Source organism: Hirundo rustica, chromosome 1 (genome assembly GCF_015227805.2).
Source record: "Hirundo rustica isolate bHirRus1 chromosome 1, bHirRus1.pri.v3, whole genome shotgun sequence".
Lineage (NCBI taxonomy): Eukaryota > Metazoa > Chordata > Aves > Passeriformes > Hirundinidae > Hirundo > Hirundo rustica.
In genome coordinates, this window is record NC_053450.1 from 129,270,122 (window position 1) to 129,295,164 (window position 25,043).

A 25,043-nucleotide genomic window follows, 5' to 3' on the forward strand; every position below is an offset into this window, starting at 1 on the left:
GTTCTTCTTTGATGGCCTTTAAAGCCCAGCATGGCTTTTTGCCAGAGGCGTCCATCCCAGGTTCACAGTTATCAATACCCTTTTGCCAGGGCACAGCGAGGGCCGGCTGCTCCCAGAGGTACAGGGAGCCAGGAGCAAGTCACAATGTGAGAGGCATTTGTGCTATGGAACATGTAAAACTATGGGGAAAATTATTTAAAATTAGCTAGGTTGCAAAATCACATTCATGGAAGTTGGGATGCACTAAGACACTTCAGCTATTTCTGTTAGCCTCATTCCCCTTCCCTGTGTGACCAAGTTGTGCATGGAAAAAAGACAAAGTATTATGTAAAAGTAATGCAAAATTGATTAAGCCATCATTAGCTTTTTATGTAAAGAAGCAGAAAGTGCACATTCAGCACTTCTTAAACATGAAACAGTGATTTTGAAAACTAACCCTCCATTGTTTACAGCAGAACTTAAACATTATTTTTTTAGTTTTCTAAAAGGAAATACTTCAAAGCACTGCACAATCATATTTTTCCTCATTTGACTATGAGCTTGAAAGCTGTGACCCATTTGGGCTGGGTTTCAGCATTTCAACCATGTGCCAAGGGAAAGTTAGTATTTCACTGTGTTTTTGCAAGACATGTGTTAGGATGCCCAGAACCTTAATTGGCACCTTTTATCACTTTAAATCTAAAAAAAATGGATTTTTTTTCTGAAAGGATAACAAGCCTGGGTTTTTGTCCAGAAATACTGTACAACTTCCAGCAGTTCATGGCCTCTCTGGTATAGCATATCATGAGGAGACCACTTCTGGAACATTTATTGGGGTGATAGACTAAAATTTTATGAGAAATCCAGACATTGCAGGACAGACCCTGATTTTAACCATGTTCAACAAATAAAGAAATAAACCCAGCTAAAGATTTATGTTATTTTAAAGCTATCTAGCTATCTCTCTTTTTTTTTTTTTCTTTTTTTTTTGTTTTATTTTTTTTTTTTGTTTTTTTTTTTTTTTTATTTTTTTTTTTTTTTGTTTGTTTTTCTTTTTTCCACACCAAGGATTTTCTCTTTGCTTTCTTGGTATTTTCATGTTGCATCAAAGGAGGTAGAAGATATAAAAAGGCTATAGAACATTTTATAATGGAAAAAGATAACCTAAGCTGCTCTCACTCCAGGTTTCCTTAATGTTTCCATACATGTAGTTGTAGATGCACCTCTTTCTATACAATCTATATACCTATATATAGACATTCATATATGCACACTTGCAGTGCTAGATCCTCGACAGATGAAAACCACACTTATTCCAGCCTGATTTGTCACAGGAGGAGTATGTGTCTGGTAACGACATATACAGGGTCATGAGAATAAATAATAAAAGTTACACAATACTCTTCTATTTCTGTATTAAAATGTAAATATGAATGTGTGTCTATATATGTATGCAGACATATATAAATATATATACAAATATTCAAGAGACTGCTTTACAGCTATATGTCCATTTATCTATTTAATTTCCAACAATCTTGTAATACTGTGATGCTTCACTACCATGACACTCATTTCATATTCCATCAGTCCCTTTGAAAATGATGAAGTGAGATCATTTACCCTATTCTTGTTAATGGGATGGGCTTTTAATTCTGGCTACAACAAAATGAGGGAATAGCTTGGCAAACTCATATCCATTACAACAACAGATATACTGCAGTGATATTAGTCAGATCATGTTTAATATTTGTGCTAATAAAGAAAAATATTCTGTCATTTGACAAAGTCTGATATGAAAAAAGTGGTGTATTTTCTTTCTGTTCTGCAAAGGCTCAGGTTCTGACTGAAAGTAAGCCTGACCTCCAAATTTCATATCTTTTTGTGAATGCTGCAAAGTTCAAGAATGCTTAGGCACCTATGGCCTTGTCTGAGGCTTGTATAAGTCTGAAGATACCTACCTATAGCATGAGGTTGTAATTAATGACACTTTGCAGGTATCCAAATACGTCAAAGTCTTCTGTAAAATTTAATTAATACTTAAAACAACCCGGATAAGTAGTCATGGACGATAAAAGAATTTTTTCACATTAATTGAAATACAGCTGTCCTTGGACTGGCATGTAGCAGCTGTTTAACAGGAGGTGGAAGCACAGATTAAGGCTGGAGATGAGCTAAGATCAAGATGAAATTTCTGTAATAAAAAAAAATAGAAGGTTAGTTGAAGGTGGACATTAGGTCAGATCCTTTGTTGACTGTATTATGATTTCATATGTGTGGCTTATGAAAACTGTATTTTGGTGTAGATTGATTAGAAAAATAGATACCTTCTATGTGCTTAGATGGACATATAATTAATTAGATTAAGCAAATGCAAATGAAATATTATTTTGATAAAAATTTTGCACTTAATAAGTACTTCTGATTTCCCTAATATGAGAAAAGAATCACAAATCAGAAAAAAACTATTCCACTGGTTTTTCAAAAGTCTCTTAGGGGTGCCTGGAGGAGAAGAATCGCAAGAATCAATATGTATTTAAAATAAAGCTGTCATCTTAGTGCTCAAATAATAAGATGTCAATTTAAAAAAAAGGGAATTTCCTATCATAAGATCACTATTGATAGAGGTATCTTAAACATTTTGGAGGCCTTGTTTACAGTACTGACTTGAGGTCTCTGGGCAGGTAAATGTGTTCACAGAGCAATTCTCCATTATATGCAATTTGGAATGATGAGCATGTGTGTTGGATTTATCAGAGTCATCTCTCTATATAGAATAGACCCTTACCAGAGTTTCTGGCAGTGGAAGATGGCTTGTCATTATGAAAAGACAGTTAAGAACCCCAGTTTTCTCAGTGTTAGAGACCTTCTTCCCATAGCACTGGGGAATATTTGGAGGTTTACCACAGATCCAGGCCCACAGTTTGCATCTTTGGATGACTCTGCCTAGGAGGCGACTATTAAAGCATTCACTGTAGTTCACTTTCATTAGTGCCATATTAAAGACTTAGAAGCTAAAACAAACTCCATAACTCTCCATTTTCTGCTGTTGCCATTCATAAAATATTAATATATTAAATATAATTTCTTCAAATGACTTGTGATAAAGGGAGTCAGTGATACTCCCCTGGGTTATTTTCGTTGTTTAAACAGACATGCTGCTGCAGAGTTTTAGTGACAATAGTATTTTGACAGACTGCTATAAAACAAGGAAAAGTCCTGCTTTCCAGTATTAATCCATCAGGAAGCTGTTAGGGATTCATCTTGTCTGAAATATTCATAGGCAGCAAAATGTCCTGAATGCCCTACAGATTTTGTGCAGAGTCAGGCAAGTGATTGATAGTGAAGTTCTGTTCTGAGTCACTCACACTATGTAACGCTATTTGTCTTGCCAAACACTAAAGAGCAACCAGCCCATAAAATGTAAAGGTAACAGGGCTCGTATTTTCCACAATTTAAGAAAGAACCTGGTATCTCCACTTCACTGGAAGCCACTGAAACTAATTTCCATTAAATCAAAGGGGAGAGGCACAGTGTACCTAGCAGGGAACACAGGATGAATTAGGCAGGTGTCATTCATTTATTGTGCTGTATGTATTTGTGTATATGATTTTTAGAACAATCCTGCACAATTTTATATTGTAAACAGCGGAATTACAGCTGAATTGTTGAACTTTTGCCCCATTTCACCAAACTGAGAAATTAATCAAATACCAGTGAAAGTCCTCACTGGCTTCCAGAGGGATTCACAGCATTCCTCAAGAAAGTGGACTAAGTAACACATTGATTTCCTTAGTACTTTAACAAGGTACCCAGTGACCTGGTGGTTTGTGCTGGATTTTACTGGGTATTGTCACCCTGGTTTTTCTGAGTTTTTAAAAGCCTTTTGATTGTTCATAAGATGGAGTCAGACTTTTCAGCTACTGTACAATATTAGGAGCAGTTTTCGCCTTTTCTCACACATGTAACATAAACAAATCCTTTATTTTTCATTCCCTGTCCTTTGTTTGCGTATTTCTAACCTGAAAACAATTGTAACTGACGGTTGGTCTGGCCATTCAGCTGGGAGGTGAAAACTCCAGAAGCCAATCCACAGCCAGACCCACAAATGTATAAAAAGTAAGAAATAAACAGGCAGAGGGGCTCTGGGCTTGGCTCAGCCTTGGGCTCTCTCGGAAGAACAACTCTGCCCTGCGAAACCTCTCGTCTCCGTGTGATTGCTTTGCGTATCCCGATCACAGGGTATAGTCCACAGTAACGAAAAATGTTTCCTGATTCTGGTTAGCAGTTTGCATATCATGGATGAAATCTGGGATAGACAGAGCTCAGACGAAACTGATTGAAACTGGTGACCTTTTTAGTAGGAACATTATGCATCTCTTCATTGCAAATGTGTCCCACATTTTCTAAGCATGGGTGCTGTAGGATGTGGGGAGGGAAATATACACACTCAGGACCTGTTGTTTTCATACCAACTGAGTAAATTCAGCTATTTCACCTCTTCCGGGGGCAACAGATTCTGTGAAAGCCTGCAGGATTTCCTGCCTTGCTGTTAGGAGTTGTCATCTTCTGTTTCCTACTTCACACTATAGCCACGTAGTGCAAGTGCAGCCTCATTTGTTCGAGACTGAAAATGCCACTATACAGATACAAAGCAAGCATTAAAAAAGTGCTTACACTTGAAAACTGATCACGTAATTAAGATAAATAGGGCTATATACACAGTTTTGATGGTAGGAAAGGAAAAGTAGAGAGAAAACAAAAGAAGCAACACGGGTTTTATCCACTCTTTACAGAGGGAAAATCAGATTAAAGGCAGGAAGAAAAAAGGGAAGAATTAAGGCCATGGGGCTGCAGAACAATACTGAATACAATTGTCTCCATAAACCAACTAATTTTTACTCAGCAGCATCTTTCTATTGTTTTACAATACACATGCTTAAATAACGTTCATCTGTTAGCTTGTTTCTTGAATAATAAATAAACTGCTTTTAAAAAAATATATTTCCCTTGGATTTTTTCCCCATTTGCTTACTTTTGTCTGTTAAATGAGTGGAGAAGAGTATGAGGCTTTCCACCTGTATATAGAACAATTCTATCTGATGGTAAAATTATGCATGGCACAAAATAGCTCACAGAATTACCCCAAATTACAGACCAGTTCACCCTCACAAATGTAGTTGAGATGAACCAACAAATATACTATAAATTCAGAAGCATGTCCCCATGTGAGCCTGTTTTATTGCATCCTTATTCCTTTAAGCCGTATTGAAATCAGTAATGCAAACATCCTCTTCCAATCAGCAGCAAAGACAATTGAAAAAAATTACAAAAACAATAAACTGCAAAAGAAGGTTTAATGCCTTCTGGCAAGATATTAATGGCACTGATTGCTCTTATGTCACAAAAAAAAGAATCAGAGGCCAGATTCTCAGCTGACATAAGCGGTGTCAGCGGAACTGTGTTGCTTTAATATCCCATGTAAAGATCACACTCTATTTAAGGAAAGCCATGATGAATCCTTAGTTCCAGAATCTAATTAGGTAGGAATAGGAGGGAAGAGCAGAAAAGCATGTTACTTAATAGATCTATGTCTGAGCAGATGAAGGATTTATTGTCTGCTCTGAACTGGACTGTAGTTAAGCAGAAGGTGTAGTTAAACAGAAGGTATACCCGTGGAAAGTACTGTTGGGCAAAAATTACTCATCTGCTTCTCCACTTAAAATTTGAAAACAGGAAGAGGGATAAAACTCACACTAGACATTGCCTGGATTCTGGATGCCTGATGGAGCCAATGTAACCTTTGTTATGTGATCAGGCTGGTGGATGAAACTTTGGTTTATTCCAGTGTGACTGGTACCACAGTGTGAGAAGGTCAACAGAGAGATCCAGGCTGTGATTTCTGTGTTCTGGGGAAGTGTAAAAGGAATCAGAATAAATGCTTTCTGAAGGCATTTTTGTGGGCAAAACTGAATGGCAGAAAGGTTAATTATGTACACTGTCTGCCAACAGTGTAAGAACAGCATGTGTTCAGGATGGGAGTCAGATTCCTGCTGAGGAATATGATCAAGATAAAACAAATGCCAAGAGACTGATAGAACAATGCAAATGACAACATTTGCCTAGCTTGGTAAAGCAGATGGAAAAGAAACCCTAATAAGGTAAGGTCATTCTACAAATGGAGGAAAGACTATTAAAAAAAAAAAAAAAAGCTTGATAAAGGACAAAAATGTAATTATCACATGAATAAAATACACATTTACACAGAATGCTGTAATAGATAGGTGGTGCAGTGTTTTGACAAGTGCTGTAATGAAGAACTCAGCAAGGATGAACAACCGTTGGTTTATCTTTGTGTTGAGGAACCGAATTTTGACAAATTCCAAGAGGCGTCAGGGATATTCAAACTAAAAGGCTTCTGGTATCAATCCACTGAATTCCACTAAAGTATTAAACACACAAAGGGACAAGTCAGACAAACTCTCTACACATTAATTTTATACCTTTTGGAAGTTTGAAAATAAACCAGAGGACTTTTCAAAAACAAGTGTCTATATACTCAGTTTTGGAAAAGGGGAGAAAAAAGAGAGGAAGTGGGAAGGTGTTCCATTTCCATTTATGCTCAATAACAGCCATTCTCTGAGGTCCTTTTACACTGAGTGGTTCATCCTAGAAAGCCAATATGTTATATCACTGTAAAATTAATCTTAATTCCAACAGAAGATGTTCAAATTCAGTAACTACTTGAGAACAGTAAATATAATCAGAATATACACATATTATCATATAATTTTCAGAAACAGGTAGTAAGGTTCCATGCAGTAACTTGTGACATACATACATTAAAAAAAAAATTAAAAAAAAAAAATAGAAACATGTAATAAAGTGATTAAATTGCCAGGCTTGTGTATTTTTTGGCTCAAAAAGAGGCTGCAAAGGCAAGGAAAACATTTGTCTTTTGTTTGACGGCTGGTTGTCAAATTATGGATGAGCCTAAATATATGATCATACCCCCAATTTTAAATACTGAGATAGTTTGTTATGAATTGCTATTAATTACTTAAAAAATTGGTGAGGAAGGAAATTTAAGCATGGATAAAGACCTAGAATTTGTCTCATTCTCTGACAGTGGAGAATTGTTGCTCTATTTAAATATTTTAAAAGGCATTATTTCAGTTATGTTGGGCCAGGTATTTCATATGAACAGGACTTGGTCATTTTGCTAAGGAAAAGAAATACAGGCAAGTACCTGGGCGGGGGGAGGGGGGGGGGGGCAGGGGGCAGGGTGGGGAAAAACAAAACAAAACAAAAAAAACACTTGATTTTTTTGTCTACTTAGTCATTATGGGAAGATAAAGTTCTTTTAAGAAGTGATAGGAAATCTATGCAAATCTACATATAGCCAAAACCCAGAATCCAGCTTAGTTGGAATATTGAAGAGAGTTTAGATAAGTGCCTTTTGATAGGGTCTTCTGATGGCAATTGGACACATTGTTCAAATGGGTTCTAAAGGCAGTGAATGTGAATGGCCAACAATAAGAAAGGTCAGACTGATGAGGGAGGGGGCTGCAGCAAATGCCCAGATTCATATGGGAATCTTCTCTAATAAGGGACCTTCCCTTGAGAAAGGAAATCAACCTGGGTGTAGCAGTCAAACACAGAAGAGTTTATCATAGCAAAAATTTAGTCAGTGCCTTAATTATTGCTAACTGGCTAGCAAAATATCCATAATGTTTTATCCTCAGATGTCATTTCTAAGTGGTTTTTTTTGTACTGCCTAACCGACTGACACTGATGTGTATATCCTTGAGCAATATTCTGTTTTTGTTCTATCACCATAATCATCGTCATCTCTGTCCCCTGCCTCTGTTACAATACCTTTTTCACTGCAGATGTACATATCACACATGTACCTTTGTAGACCTTATTGTCTCTTATATTTAAAAAGAAAATGTAATCTCCTATTTCTCTTTTTGAACAGCTTCTTCTCTGTTCTGGCAATGGCTGATACAGAACAAAGATTCCCTTCTCACAGAGCTTAGATTTTGCTTACCACATTATCCACAGCTTCCCTGTTTTTCACCTTTGGTATTTTAAAAGGCGGAAACAGAACTGGGTTTGTTACATTTCATTTCATCTGAGAAAGGGGAAAAAAAAAAAAAAAAAAAGTAGAAGGTTGAAAGCTTAAAGATGGACAAAGGTTCTGGGCATCTATAGCTTCTCTTGCAGCTTTGTCTTTTGTAAGGTTTTCCTCCAAAATTAAGGGTTGTTCATTCAGTAAAATGTATAGCAGAACAAAATAGTGGAAAGCCTCTTTGCTATATTTAAGAAATACTATAACTCTACAATGTGCTATCATTTTATAAACCTATGTGGGTTTTTAACTATTTTGACTGCTTTGATATTTGACAAATTGATGTGTTTATAACGCTGTGTATACAAATGGGTTACAGAGTGTAATGTGAAAAAAGAAATATACTCACTTGCCAGATATAGAGTCTTCTTCTCCCATAAAAAGTTGCTGCTCCCTGTGGAGCTATTTACTTTGAAATTGTAACAAATAGAAATAAAACTTTTTCTTATCCTGATAACTTGAGTTTTGTGTTTGGTATCTGACAAGTCCCTTTCCAACAGTTTTTCTTGATGTTATTCTGCCTTCAAATACAGAGAATGTTACAATTTTGGTCTGACTTACAAGAGTTGAGGAATGTGTTTTGCCTTCCTTCCCAGGGGACATTGTTAACGTTTAGCAACTCTGTTGTCTGGTGCAGCAGAAGGAAGCTTACCACTTTGATGTGGATTCCTATTAAAGCAGTGCAGAGTATTAAACTAGTGATCCAGAGCTGCAGAGAGTTGAAAACAAACAGTGTTGTTTCAGAGAGCATTCATGAATTCAGCTTCAGGAAAAAAATACCCATGGCCAAAGCACAGAATAGCAGTATTAAATTTTACATTTTGATGGGTAACTTAAAAGTTAGTCATATGTATGGCAGCATTGCTGAGTCCTTATAATTAAACTGTATTTCACTTGGTGGAAAAAAATCTTATTTTCTTAGATTTCACCTAAATTATCTATTTCTGTTTAAATTTTAAAGAGAAAGATAAGTTAATCGGAGCTACAATAATACTTTGAGACAATCTCTGGGAGCCATCAGACATTTCATTTTGCATGTAATTAATCTTTTTCTACTGAAATTGTTTTAGCAAATCACACTTCACAATTTTCTGCTTGTGTTTGGCAGCTGAATCAAAATTCTCTGCGATGAAAATGATTGCTCTAGTTTACTCTCATGTGTGGATGAAAAGTTAAATCACACCCAGTTACCACCTACTTTGGCACAACTGTGTATGAAGAAAAAACAGAATTAGCATAGCTACAAACTAGGAACTAAATGAATTATTTCTAAAATGATACATCTTGGCACAATCATGTTATTATGCATTGCTTGGACTCAGTAGTGAGGCTTAAATTCTGAAGATGCATGTACTGCAGCCAGAAAAAACCCCAGCTATACAAATTTCTATGTAGAGTGTAGGAGCCTGCTTCCAAAAATCTCCACTGGAAACATGCAGATGTTAGATATGAAACCTGGCTGAACGGGGTCAGGTCTGGGGAAACCAGTGGTGTACCACAGGGATTGGTTCTGGGACCAGGGCTGTTTGACATCTTCGTCAGTGATGTGGAGGATGGGGCAGCATGAACCCTCACCAAGTTAGTATACAAAACAAATCTGGGATGAGTTTATGACACAACAAAGAGTTGTGCTGTGATCTGGAGGGACCTCAACAGGCTGGAGAACTGGGCTGACAGTAACCTTTTGAAGTTCAACAGAGAGAAATGCAAATCTCTGCATCTGTGGAAGAATGTGTACCATTGTGTGTTGGGGCCACCAGCTTGAAAGCAGCTCCGAAAAGAAGGAATTTGGGATCATGGTGGATGACACGCTGTCTGTGAGCCACCACTGTGTAGTCATGGCAAAGAAAACCAACAGCATCCTGGGCTGCATGAGTAGGAGTGTTGCTGGCTGGTCAATGGAGGTGATCCTTCCTTTCTACTCAGCACTGGTGAGGAAGCATGCCCATCTCTGGTTCCTGTTCTGGTCTCCTTGGTACAAGAGAGACATGGATATGCTGGAGAGAATCCAGTGGAGTGCCACAAAGAAGACAGGACTGGAGCATCTCTACTGTGAGGAAAAGCTGAGGAAGCTGGAACAGTTTAGCCTAGGGAACGGAAGGCTCAAGGATATTATCAATGTGCAAAATAACTGATACATGACAATGTAGAAGAGAAAGCCAGGTTCTCCTCAGTAACAGGACAAGTAGGAATGGACAAAATTAAGAAACATGAAATTCTATCTGAAGACAAGAAATGAGAGAGACTGGTAAAACAATGGGGCACTTTGCTCAGATACAATGTGGAGACAGTCAATAGCTGTCTGGACATGGTTCTGGTTTACCTTCTCCACTTAACTCTGCTTAAGCAGCAGGGCTGAACTAAATGATCGCAAGAGGTCCATCTAATCCTAAGAGGTTCTCTGTGAGTCGTTGTGATTTGATGGCATATTGAGGCTTTTCCATTGCACCATTCATTCAGAGTTTTGGATTAATAACATTTTTTTTCAAAACTCAGTTTAATGTTATATATTTCTGGACACCTTTCTTCACACTCTCGGTTGATGTACTATAGGGTTTTACCAAACAATTCAATGGAACTCTTTGATAGAGACTCAAAGACAAAGCCAGCACTAGAACTCTGGAACCATATTTCATGCAGGGACAACAGACATTAGTTTTCTGAATGAAGATACCTCAGAGCTGAGCTAGTGTTGGTTTATGCCCTTAGCCATAGGTGTAAACCCTGTGAACAAGCCGCAGATATGATATTTCTAGCTGGGACAGCAACAATTGAAATGAATGTTAGAGATCATATCCCATATTTCGGCTGCTTTATCTTGTACACATCTGTCAGTATGGCATAATGCCTGTTAGCAGTGCTGTATGCCAATATTTTGGGTCTTGGGATAAACTGGAGATATATTTAGGTGAGCAGCTTGAGCATGACACTAAAATATAATCTCTCTGTAGGGGTCATTGCTTGGATGATGCTATGAAGATGTCAGTGCCTGCCTCTTGGGATTTTTACTTACTGACATAAATGCCAAAGATGGCAAGTAGTCAAAATTAAGAAAGTTTTTAGGAGCAGTAGGAAGGACTGCTTCCATTTTGTGGACAGAGTGAAACATTCTACAAGAGTTCAAGAAAAGTAAAACACAAACTTTGGGGTCCAGGAATATTCATAATATTTTCTTCAGAAGCTAAATGCATAGGCTATGCTTTTATGAACAGAATTCAATACATGATTTCATCTACATGAGTTCCATACCATTTCCCAATGCCATTTTGGGCAGCTGAGAACTTAGGCTGCAGGGCAGTGAGTGATATCAAGCTTTGATTGTAAAAAAAAAAAATTATTTTGCTGGTTAACTTTTTTCTTTAATCTCTATATACAGATAAATTTCAATCTGCTCATAAACTGCTTGCTATCAATAATATTCCTGTAGTGTGGAGTGTCCTTTAAAAGAGGGATTTGTGCTTTTGCTTCTTGATGTCAGCTCTGCTCCAGGAAGGAAATTATATTCCTAAAATGTTTTACTAGAAATGAATTTGAAGTTTGGCATGAGTTTAAGTGTTTTGTTGAACTGAACACTGTGAGTATAATCTTCATAAATTGCTTCCATTAATCAAAAAGTGCTAATTAGTAGCTAAGCTTCATTTTTGGAAAAGACTGCATTTATTTATTAAGTTAAATAAAAAAACTCTTCCCTCTGAGTGGCCTGTGTAAAGAGGATGGCAGATCACAGCCCAAATACTGAGGGGAGCTAAAAGCTTCTTAATAACAGTTTCCAGCAAGTAGATCTCACTAGGAGGAGGTAGAGCTGCCTAATGCTCCCTTATGTGTTGAGTGTTGGATATCTGTGGAGAAGCTGGAAAAAGCAGCTTTTGAACCAGCAGCATAAATGTTGAACTTCATGGAGCATTGTTTCTTCTTATATTTTTTATTTTTCACACTATGGAGCTGTAGCTGACTGCCTCAGTCCTTGTGTATCATTATTTAATGGATCATTTCCATTTGAGCCAATGGTCAAAACCTGTTGTCTGGGACCACTGGAAAGAACAGACTTTATTTTCCTTGGGTCTGTGGGCATGCAAGCTCCATGGAAGCAGTTATCATCATGTTCTGCAAGGCTGAGACAATGGTATAGGTCTGCTGCCCTTCCATGCATAAAATAGCCCTGCATACATGGAGCTGGAGGAAAAATAAGAAAGCGCTAGAGGTGCTTCCAGTGTTTGAATGGATTTGCATCAAAAAGCTAAAGGTAGATGACTGACAGTGAACTGTAATCATAGAGATGCCTACCAGTTTTTAAATAAATAAATAAATAAATAAGAAAAATAGTATTTCTGTTCTAGGAAAATTGCTGCAGTGACTGTCTAATGGAACAAATCCATCTTCCTCTCCTGTGCATGTGTGTATTTGTGTATTCTCCATACATGGTGCAAGGTCAGCTTGCATACACTGACTCTGAGCCCTTGTTTAGCTGAGCCCTTGTCAGTGTGGCTGACTTCCAAAGCGATCACTGATGAAGAACAGGAGCACAGTAGTGTCATATGTGAATGGTGACATGATATAGCTGTGCCAGCAACATGGGATTTCAGCTGAGGAGTGGGTTTAGTCCTGCTTCTTCTGTAATCCCTTCAGCCTCGTCATCCCCTGTTTACATAGCTCCAAGTAGTTCAGCTTCACTCTAGTTGATGAGTTTTGTCAGGGGACATCTGGGAATTGGAGAGAGGCTGCAATACTATAATAAGGATTCAGGTATTGTCATAAGAGACACCTTCACCCCACCCCAGGAAAATTGTGTCTGAAGAAGAATGAAATATTATTTAATTTTCAATGCAAGAGGAGGTACCTGCCTGCTTGTCCATCTATCCCCAGGTTGCTCTTACACTGTCCTGGTGAACAGAAAGACAAATTCTTCGTATGTCCCATACTTGAATTCTCATATCCACCCTCTCTATCCTCCTGTGCAAAAGTACTCCTATTCCCCTTTTATAGTTATGAAAGCTGCCCTTCACACTGGAAAGAAAAATTTGCAGCAAGGATTTTATTTTTGCACAATTTAATCTCTTCAGGGAGTCCAGCACTTATGATCTGAGTTGAGCAGTCCACTAAGATAAGTACTGATCTCCTAGAATTATTTGTAATGAAATGAATGGAGAGAGAAATAGAATTTCTATCTGCATTGTTCATGACATTGCCACTCAAACAATTATTGAACTGTTCAACTTGAGACTTACCAACAGATTTAATGAGAAAAACTCTCCCAGAAATTTTATGAGATCTTTATTCTTCCTGCCAGAATGTAAATATTGAGTACATTAAAGTAATCTTCTGTCTGTAGTTTTAGATAACTTTTTTTTGTCTTTTATAACTCTTTGAGATGCAAATTTACTTCCTATGATCAAACTTCTACTGTCTTTGATAGTAGTTTTCCCAAAATAAAACTGTATTTCCCCACTGACCTTGACCAACATAAATTTTCATTAGAAATAGTTGAGGATGTTCTTCTAATATATTTAAAAAAAAAAAAAATCTAAGAAGGACAATGTTTGAACATATGACATCTGAAACAGTTTTATGAAAACAAACTGAATCCTTGATAAAAAAAAAAATCAATTATGATGAAAGAGTTTTAATCTTGAGGTTAAAATTTACTAGTTTTATTTATGCTCTTTTAAGATCATGCAGTTAGTTCAAACATTCTAAACAGTTATATAGTAATAATTTAACAATGTTGGATATTTTTGTTTGTTTTTATCATAAAGACTGATTTTTATTTTTTTTTTTAATATCAGTGACTGATCACTTTCTGTTTTATTTAGTGCAGCTTTCTGCTTGGTGTCTTTAGAGGATGGGTTTTAAATTTTAAGTGAGAGTAGGTGAGCCTTCAGCTGTTGTATACGTCAGTGGCACAAACAAAACAAAAATTTTAAAATCAAACCACGTTTTCCAAAGGAATGCCGGAGTGCTTTCTGTGGCAGTTAGCAGATACATAAAGGCATTATTTTGTAGATATTATTGTTGATAGGTTTGATATACAGCATGGTTTGTCTGAGCCAATGGGATATTGTCCTCTTAACAAATCTCATCATGCCAGCAGTGTTGCTTCTATAGGATGGCTTATCAGCTCCAACCAGAGTCTGCTACACTTGCACTTGCCTTCATAGCCTGAGAGGAAAATAAATTGTTCCCAAGCAGTTAATAAGAAAGAATTATTGTGAGTGAGATGCATGACATTATGAGAAAGCATGGTGTTTTACTGACTAAATGTTTCTTTGCAGCTATCCCTATCTTCCTTCACTTGGCAACATTCCCTCTTCTCTCCCCCTACCTTGTAACAAAAAAACCCGAAAAACCACCTCAGGTTTAGTGTAAATGAAATGAACATTTCATTTTTGGAACAGAGGCTCTTTAAACACTGTTACTGATGTGCCATTCTATTTCAAGAAGTGTACTTATGACATTTCTCCTCTGCATTTTAATATAGACATTGGAGCGAGCTGGAGAAATATTCCAATACTGCCACTGTTATGGCAACATGCATCTTCATTTTCGCTATCTTTGCAGCTAAAAATGAACATATACAAATATATTACATAGTATACAAATATTAGATCTGAATACAACTCTCTTTTTTCAGTGTGTTAATAGAGCCACTCCTGGAAAATTAAGGATTTATAGAAATGAATAAGCAGTTTATGTTAGCAGTTTATGGGCCAAATGCTTCTTACCTTACATATGTAAGTGCATTCATTTATATTAATGGATCCACATGGGTAATAATGAGTGACATTTTATCTTTTAGTGAATTCCTCACAACCATTGTCTGGGAATCAAAAACAAGAGGTGTTTGGTAGACTGTAAGTTTGTATGGAGGCTGATAAATACAAAGGGAAATGTAGGTATGTTGTTGTACATCTGTATTGTCTTTTACTGTGCTATATACCTAATGTGTTGCTTAGCCAAGCGATTAAGCTTTAGCTTTATTCCCTGGTCAAATCCCATTTTGGGTAAGGAGAAATGCAACCTATTTTCTTAACTGTGACTATATACAGAGAATATATGGAAATCTGTTTTCATATTTTTAATTTAATTTATACAATTATGATTGTTCACAATTCAGCCATCTGCCATTTCTTATCCCAGCGCTGGCTGTCATGCAGGGTGTCTCAGAAAGAACCGAGAATTCTTATGCAGAAACCACCATCTGAGGGAATTGCTCCATATTTTATTGCTTTGAAATGGAAAGTGACTGTGAAGATCAAAGTACAAGAGAAAAACACTGATAAATACAGCATTATTACAACTCCAAAATGTTCTGGACTTCATTAGTACCCATAATCTTGGACCTCAAAACATTTTCAGATATTATTTAAACCTTTTGACATGGTTGTAGACAGAATCATTTGGGTTTATACATGGATAAACTTAGAGGCAAAATTGATCACCTAGTCTGCCATTGGCACCAAATGACACAATTGCCAGGGGTAACGGGACTGACTGAGAAAGCCCCACACAGTTATGCGTATTTTTGAGACCACACAGTTCAGACTTCCTTGGGGTTTTTTAAATCAAAATTTTTAAGCCAATATAAAAAATTCAGTCTTAGAGTATGTATAATTTCACTACAATATTTTGATAACCTATAGGCAAGTGTTGGAACGTCTTTCAAATTCAGTTCAACAAAAGCTTTTCTTGACATCAATTTAGCAGTACAAGAAGATTCAGCCCCCTTTTCCAGTGAAGCATCTCACATATGTATGGGATGTGTATGTATAATATTGAAGCATTGCACCAAATATGCTCAAGTTCACATACTTTTCTTAGGACTCTAGTTGAATCTTATCTCTTATCTCTTCTTCCCTTATATGTAAGGAAAGAAATGATTAGGTGTCTGAGATTTGCAGAAACAGTAATCACACAATGCATCAAATCTGCATGTGTTGGCGAAAATAGTCACAACAAAATGTATTATGCAGAACAACCAGTCGATTTGATTAATTCCTATTCAAAATAGAAAAAGAGTAGGAAGATTTATTTCTTTTTATTATTCTGCACTACTGAAGCAAGTAGGAAGAGAAAGGGATAAAGGATAAATTGAATTCAAATTGTGATTGAGACAAGCAACATTCAGAAATTCATATCCATGCTGTTCTCCCCGAGCTTCACAACTAATTGCTTTGAATTTTTCTCTTATTCTTATCTAGGCCAACCTCCATATGGCTCCATATGCCTGGGTTTTTTCACCTTGAATTAGTTCTTTGTGTTTTCTCCCCTCCTAACCATAGCCTTTCTTAAAACTCATATCTGAGAACCTAATCTTCCTTTTGCTAATAAAGCACACTTCCTTCTGTTAATAAAGAAAATAATAATAATAAAAAAAGGTCTTTAGAACACCTTCTAAGTAAATTTTTGACTAAAATGCCTGCTCAGTTCCAATGTAGCAATTTGCAGTCCCAGTCAGTGTATATCACCATATCTCTAATGAATTCAGCTCCATGCTGATTCTTTCACATTGCCATGTCCAGTTCAGAAGTTTGAAACAAAATGCACAGAGTAATTAGGAATCAATGTCTTTCTGAGACTATTTTCATGCAGAGAAACATCTGGGCCCCTAAAAGAGAGTCACAGGGTTAAAAATGGGTGGGAAACAATATCCACTTTTTTACCATGTTGGAGCAGAGGAACATCTCCATAGGAAGTTTTTGAAAAAGAAAAAAAAAAAAAAAAAATTCCTAAAATGGCTTAGAAGCAATCAACCTCAAACAGATAAACAGATAGACTTGTAAGTGAGAAAGAAGGAAGATGAGAGGACAGATAGTGCTGTAAGAGGGCTTCAGCTCCAACCAGTGAGAGGAGAATGACTGTGGAGTCCCCTGGTCTCTCTCTGTTTCCACATTCTTGTTGCTGATGTGAGGGGCGTGTGCATGTGTGTGCAGACACTCATGGCACACAGTTCCTCTGCTCACACACACAGGGTGATAATCGTACATAAGGAAAGTGGAAGTGAAAACAGCTCATAAAGGATATACAACTCACTGGATACAGTTATTTTTGGTCATATTTTAAGGCAAAAGGGCTAGCTTCTGCTTAAGATATATGATAATCCCTTGTCCTGGAGGCATAATTGCATTTAGCAGACTGTACTAATAATATAACTGGTAGAACCTGAAATACTTGTAAACAGACCTTTTCTTTGTATGTTACTCTTGGACTGGAACAATATGACAACATCACTTTGACGTTCAGGGGAATAGAGTTTTTTGTCTAATTAAGTTAATCCTAACTTCCCTGAGATGGAAGGATGCATTGTACCAAGCAGAGAATACAAAATTCAAACATTCATTTGAATGCTGAAGAACTAAATCTAAATTAAAAAAAAAAAAAAAAAAAAAAAATTAAGTCCTGTGTACGTTTAAACCTACTTTATTAAAGTCTTAACTGAATTGTTATTGGTGTTTAGTGCCAATGGTAGTTAAACTTAAAATTAAACATGTTCAAAATTATTTGGACATGTTAAACAGATAACACACTATACAGGTGCAGCTGATGAAAGTATAATCCAGTGCAGTGAATCTGCATTTCAAGGCTGTAGAGTTGTCCAGTAAGAGGCTGAACTGCAGAATGCATCCAATGTAAAAGGAGGACCAGTCTTTCTTCCATTCTCTGTTGGATGAGGGGATACTGTGAGAGATAAGTCTCAAAACTGATTCCGGCTTCCTGAAATCATGAGTTCCCATCAAAACATAGACCAATGCATACATGTATACAATTAGGTAAAGTTTTTTCAGGCAGGACTAAGAAAAATTTCACATTAAAAGCTGTCTAAGGGAAAGAAAATTAGCTGGGTATTTCCTGAATATAAGTGCTAACTTATATAAGGACTCAGATCTACTATATAAGTCTACTGAATAAATCTACTATTTAATTGTACATAACTCTAAGTTCATGTCTTCCATTATCAAGAAACTTAGGTCATGAAAAAAAAATAAACTATGATGTAGAGTTTCAAGTCCAAGATCAACTTATTTAAACTAAATTTTTCCTTTCTAACATGGAATTTTAAAACAAAAGGAACTCTATTGCATAACAAGTACACAAAATTTAATATATCTTTTCTATTTAAGCAACATTAAAACAAATTTGAGAGATGTTTCAGAAACTTCCTTCCCAGTTCTTGAAAGTAGATAGAGCAGCATAAAAAAATTAATACCACTCATCAAGTGATGGGCGTCTCCCTACAAGGCCACAGGAATGAAAACCAGGGAATTTGCCTTGTCTCATTTAGTACAATGTTGGTCTAACCCACTGACAAAAGTGACAAGCTAACCTTGCTGGTTCTAACACAATAGGAGATTCTACCCTGTTAAAACACGTATAACATCTTCAAAATGTATCAGAATGAATCCTGTCAGCAGCCAGCTCTGGCATTCACTTTGTCAGTGCAGAATGGGTATTCAAAGATAAGTTTGTAGTTGAAGAATTGCTGGGTTTATCCTTGCTTTTTCTAGATCTGTAAATCTCAAAGCACGAGCTCATCTGCTGGATTTGGCATAAGGTTTAGCTGTATTCACTTATTTTTTTTCTTCTTACCACTGCACAACTCTGGTTCATATACAGGTAACTGTCCATCTTGTGTTTTGAATAAGGCTTAGGTCCCATGGGAAAATAGTATGTGGTTACTCAATTTAAGACTGTGTAACACCACATGTTCTCTGTTATCTCTATAGGAAAATTCAGTCTACGCTACTTTCCAAATTAAGGTACATATTTCTACACACCTTTTCAGCCTACAGAATGTCCTCCTGCTGAGGTAGGCACTGACAATAACCAGGCTAAGCCTTAAAGTCTATAGCACATGCAGGCTGAACTAACAAAACTAAAGAAAACCTAGTTTTTCCATTTTTTGATTTCAGAATTTTCAGTCAGAATATTCTTCCATGTTCCTTTTTTTTCCTAGTAATTTCCTTTTAATCTATAGCAGTGATTGCATCTGCCAGTTGTCCTTGATAAAAATGCCTGGTATCCATCTGTGCAGTTGCATTGAGAATGACTGGATGCTTCTTTACACCAGCTACGAGTCTGGTCTCCTTCTGCCAGCTAGGAATGTATTTGTCCTGACATTCCCTCTTTGCTTTAAAGTGTCCCTGGTCCAAAATATCAATGTACCATATCAAAACCTGAAGCAAAGCAAAGTTGAAGCAAAAAAGTTTATTCATAACCATTTTAGCTCACCAGAAATGAGTATCTGTAGCCTTCTCCATAGATTGTTCAATGCAAGGCCCATAGCACTGGAGTAAAATTTTTTTAAACTTTTCTCTGTAGACAATAAACACATATTCTCTTTGCTTAGAGTCCTTGCTTATCTTAGGCCATGATCATTGGGAAAAAAAAAAAAAAAAAAAAAAGGTGGTAAAAAAATAAAGGATGACGAGAATAATAAGAATGGAAAGCCAAATAAAAGGTAAATAAAAAGAAGAGGACCTAGAAGAATTTGGTGAAAAAAGAAGGCAAAAAGAGGAGAGGAATGAAAAAAACAAAACAACTCTTTGTGCTATTGGGTTTTTTGCATGAAGGAACAATAGTTAAAGATCAAGAGTAAATATATTTTAAATATTATGAAATTAATGTCAGAGTATAGATTTATGTATTCAGTACAATGTTCTCCTACCCTGGGAGTTGGAAATGTAGAGTGATTATTAGCTAGGTCTCTGTTTTTCTTGAGTAGGTATCCTTTCTATTATTACTCTGTTCCACTATATGATCACATTTTTTGCATAATTTAGATCTGATATATGCAAGTGCCTCCATTTTGAACAGACCATATGGAGAGCTCCATGAGTGCCCAGGGAACCAGAAGTATGCAATGATTAACCATGGTTTCTGTTATTTGTTAAGCAGATGAGAAGAGCTGTGAAATAAAAGGCATTTCATGATGGTTTCTATGTCCTTGTTCTGTCCTTTGTTTGGTTGTGCTGCACTAGAGGGGAAAAAAAAAGCTAAGTTTTAATATAGCAAAGGAAATGCATAGCCATTTACAAGATCCAAAGCCAGAAACAAAGGAAATGAAGGCACTGGAAGAAAAGGCAAGGATTTATATAATAGGTCAGTGATGATGAAGTAAAGGAGAAAAATATAGATTGCACATATATATATTTTCTGGATCTACATTTCACTGTATCTAAATTATGAACAGATGGATAAAGGAAGAAAAAAGATTCAAAAGACATGTAACATAATTTCATATTATAAAGTGTGGCAGTGCAAGAATTGTTTTATCAAGCTCTTAAGTAATTTTGTAAGTTTTATAAGAAGTTTTATGTTATGGTTCATTCCACTGTGCCCACATTTTCTGTAACGGTTCCTCCCCTATGAGTTTGCTGTATAGCAAGTTGTTTTATGTCAATCATCCCACCCCTCCACCTGTCCTTGTCAATCCCCTCTCCCCCCTGCTTTGGGGCATCCTGTCTGTCACTTCGGAACCCCTCCTGGGACTCGGGAATTTCCCAGGAGAGGCGTCAAGTGATAGGCTGGTGCCTGGGAAATCCCCTTTTCCCCTTTCCCCCCCTTGTGAGTGGTCTGATGTTTACAAGTGGACACCCCCTGTTATCCCCCCGAATTCCCTGATTTGCTGACTTGTTGTTGCCACCCCTGAATCCTCCCCCGTTTATAAGTTCAGGGAGGGAAATTCAAAGGGGCTCTCTCTGGGCAGTTTGAAGATTGGCGGAGCTCCCGCCACTCGGACTTTAATAAACCATCATTAAACCTGCCTAGCAGAGAGTCGACCTTTTGTCCGCCGCCGCAGTCACGACACAATCAAGGCCAGCTGCCCATGAGGAGCCGAGTCCCACAGGCAAAAGTTGCCGGCTTGCAACCCCGACCGGAACGCTTTGGCCGCTGCGCAGATCTGAGCCAGCCAGGGGCCAGCGCCTGCCAGGAGTGGAAGGACACAGCCACAATAAAGAGAAAAAACAATTAAACTATTTCTGACTACCTCTGAGACCTCTGAAATTTGTTAACTTCTATATATTTAAGATTTTATATAAGGTAATTTTATTAATTTTGTCTTTCAAAAAAGAGAAGTACAGCATAGTAAGGTTTTACTTCACATAACATAATTTAGTTTAATATAAATTACTATGTCTACACATTGACATATGTAACAGATCCTAGTATTTTAAGTTGGAATATTAATGTGGCAACAGAAAGTTTAGCCTTAGATAATTTCCAGATAATCCATGGGTCATATTTGTCTTTACATAATGCATTGCAAAGGAATGAACAGAATTGAATATATTTGATGCAGAAGAGGTGAATTTTCACTTTGAATGTAGTTAGACCACCATTATGTTATTTCCATGTGAACTATGTAGTCTGTTGCTGCTAGTCTGATACAGAGAGTTTGGTTGATGCGTTCAAAATTGGAGATATTGATCTCTTGTAAAGAGGAGGAAATATAGAAATCAGTAGCAAATGATGCAAAGAAAATGAGTGATAGGGTAAATTTAATCATTCATCTTAATTTACAAATTGGAGAGGAAAAAATAGAACTGGAGACATGTAGACATTCATTGTGTTTGATGATATGAGATAAAAGGAGAAATTATTCTGATTTTTTTTTTTTAGCAGACAGGAAAGAAGAATAAGGCTTAATGATCATTTTTAGCAAAATGAGACAATAAGTATCTGTTGTCCTAGAGTTAGCCCTTGGTCTGAAGTTTGATTTTTTAATAATATTCATTAAAGAATTGGATACTGCAATAGATGAGACAATTCTTGATGGAAAGATTTGGGGCTGATGCAATTCATGAGGGTTAACTTGAAATAAACTTGTTCATTAATCAAAAGTCATGTATTTATTTTTGCTCTCTTTTTTAAAAAAGTATTTTAAATGAAAGCATTACAACTATCACACTTTGGCATAGGTGTTACCCACCATATGGTGTGTTTCCCTTGAATATTTCCATGGGCTTGAAACTCTAAGTATTTTGCTGTCCTTCTGTGTAGCTTCCAGCTTTAGCTTTTTGAAAGCATATAGATGCCCACACTAGAATAATTTAATGCAAGTGCAAAAGCAGAATCCCACTGTCCAGTGAACTTTCTAATCTAACCAGTTACTTGGTGAGATTTGGGGATGATGTGAGATGTAAAGGTGTAGTGGTGTGGCAGTTGTTTTATTAAGTTATTTTGTAAGATTTTTAAAGTTATTTTTGTAATGGTTTAGTCCACTGTACCCCCTTGTGTTTTGTAATAGTTTTCCCCCTTATGAGTTAGGTATTTAAGCAGACGTTTTCTGTCAGTCATTCCTTCCCTGCACCTCTCCCTGTCAATTCCCCCCCTCTCCTCATGGTCGCCCTGTCTGTCACTTCAAGACCCTTCCCTGGATTCTGGAAAGATCCAGGAGAGGTGTTGAGTGATAGGCTGGTGCCTGGGGAATCCCCTCCTCCCCTCCTGTGATTTGTTAATGGTTCAGAAGTTGACACCCCTGTTACCACCCCTGTGTTCCCTGGTTGGCTGACCCGTTGTCAGCCCTCCCCCATTTATAAGTGGCTGTCAAGCTTTGATCTCTGCTCTCTCTGGGCAGCAGCGGTCTGAGGCAGAGCTCCTTGCCGGAGTTCCCTTAATAAACTACCTTCTACCCTGCCTAAAGAGAGACGACTCTTCTTCCGATGCCGCAGTCGCAAACTCCATCAGGTCCACTCGCTGGTGTGGGAAACCAAGAACCTACCGGGAGGAGGTTACTCGCCCTGCCTGTAACCCCGACCGATCCACGTTGTAGCAGTGCAGAACTGAGCTAGCTTGCACGCCTGCCAGGTGTGAGAGGACACTGCTATATAAAGGTATTAAACAAAGGTTTTAGAAACATAGTTTTGGCACATGGTGCAAGAAGTGCATGTTATGACTATTTTTGGCGTCAACGCCTTCTTTTTAGCTTCTATTTCAGTAATTATAAACAAATTAATCAGTATCTTTTATTACATTGCATCTGATAGACTCCATTGTCCAGCTTTAGCTATTTAGAACAGAATCATAGGATTATTTCATTTGGAAAAGCTCTCTAATAATTTACTGAATACTGACACATCCACCACTGAACCATGTCTCTAAGTGCTACAGCTGCACTTTAAAAAAAATCCTAGAGGGAAAGTGACTCAACCATTTCCCTGGGCATTCTGTTCCTGTGTCTAACATGCCTTTCTTTGAAGATTTTTTTCTTCAATGATATTTTTTCAATTTTTTCTAATGATAAGGAAATGAAAAACAAGACAGCAAAAGGGAAGAGATTTTATGCTCAACAGCTATACTAGATTCATTTGTTATAATTTTTATGGACATTTTTAAGATTGCTATTTCTTTCTGTATGTGAGATCACTGTGCATCATGTTCTAGTTGACCTAAATACCTAACTACACACATATATCAAAAAGAATGGAAAATGCTTCTCTCAGGAACTGGTTATAGATCTTGAGAATTTTAACTGTAACAGAGACAAAGAAGAAAGAAGAGATCCATAAATGCTGACAGAGAAAGGAGGAATGCCACAATTCATCTTGTATGACATAAACGCTAACTTTGCCAGTACTGGGAGAGAAATCTTTATTTCTGTCTAAAGCCCAACACTAACATTCTTTAAAGACAATACTCTGTGTAGGATCTATGATACTTTGACAAGTGCTCAACAGCTTGTTCTAAAAACTTGATGTTTGAGAGATTTTATGATAAGAACTATATGTTTAAAAATAATTCTGTCAATCAAGTGTCATAATACTGCTTATGATCTTGTGGGTTTTAGTTGGTATTTCTTTGTGGATTTTTTGACCGAAACTATATTTTATTTAGCCATTGAGAGTAATTGAAGGAAATAAAATTTATTTTCCAGACAAAATTAAAGAATCATAAATGGTTTGAATTGGAAGGGACCTTAAAGATCATCTAGTTCAAACCCCCTTGCCACAGGCAGGGAACCTTCCACTCAACCACTTCCAACTCAGAGCTCCACCCAGCCTAGTCTTGAGCAGTTCCAGGGGTGGGAGCTCCACTACTTCTCTGGGCAACCTGTTTTGGTGTCTTGCCACCCTAACAGCAAATAATTTCTAATATCCAATCAAAGCATACTCTCTTTCATTTGGAAGCCAGCCCCTTGTCCTGTCACTTCATGCCCTTGTGAAAAGTCCCTCTCCAGCCTTCTTGTAAGTCTCCTTTAAGTTCTGGAAGGCTGCTCTAAGGTATCCCTTCTTCTCTACTCCAGGACCAAAACAGCTGCAATACTCTAAGCCTTTCCCCTACAGGAGAGGTGTCCAGACATGTGATCAGCTTCATGACTCTCCTCTGCACTCGATCAAAGTGGTCCATGCCTTTCTTGTGTTGTGGGTCCCTGAGCTGGAAGCAGTACTCCAGGAGCAGTCCCGTAAGAGCAGAGCAGGGGGAGAAGGATCACCTTCTCTGACCTGCTGCTTTTGATGCAGCCCAGGATGCAGTTAGCTTTCTGGGCTGTGACAGTACATTGATGACTCATGTTGAGCTTTTCATCCATGAACACCTGCAAGTCCTTCTCCCCAGGGATAGTCTCTGCCCAGCCTGTACTCGTGCCAAGTCAGGTGCAGGACTTTGCACTTGGCCTTGTTGAACTTTGTGAGGTTCCCCCAGGCTCACCACTCAAGCCTGTTAAGGTCTGTTTGGATGGCATCCCTTCCCTTCAGTCTGTTGTCAGCACCATGCAGCTTCATGTTGTCAATCCCAATGTCCATATCACCAATAAAAATGTATAAGTGTGCCAGTCCCAATACTGGCCACTGAGGAGCACCACTCATTGAAATCTTTGTAACTGCTTTAAATCAAAATGACGGAAGCATATCTTTGTCACCTATGCAGATAAGAATTTTCTGAGACCATTGTTATTCTTTTAATCCAACTCTTCAAACTCCAGACTTAGTTATGGACA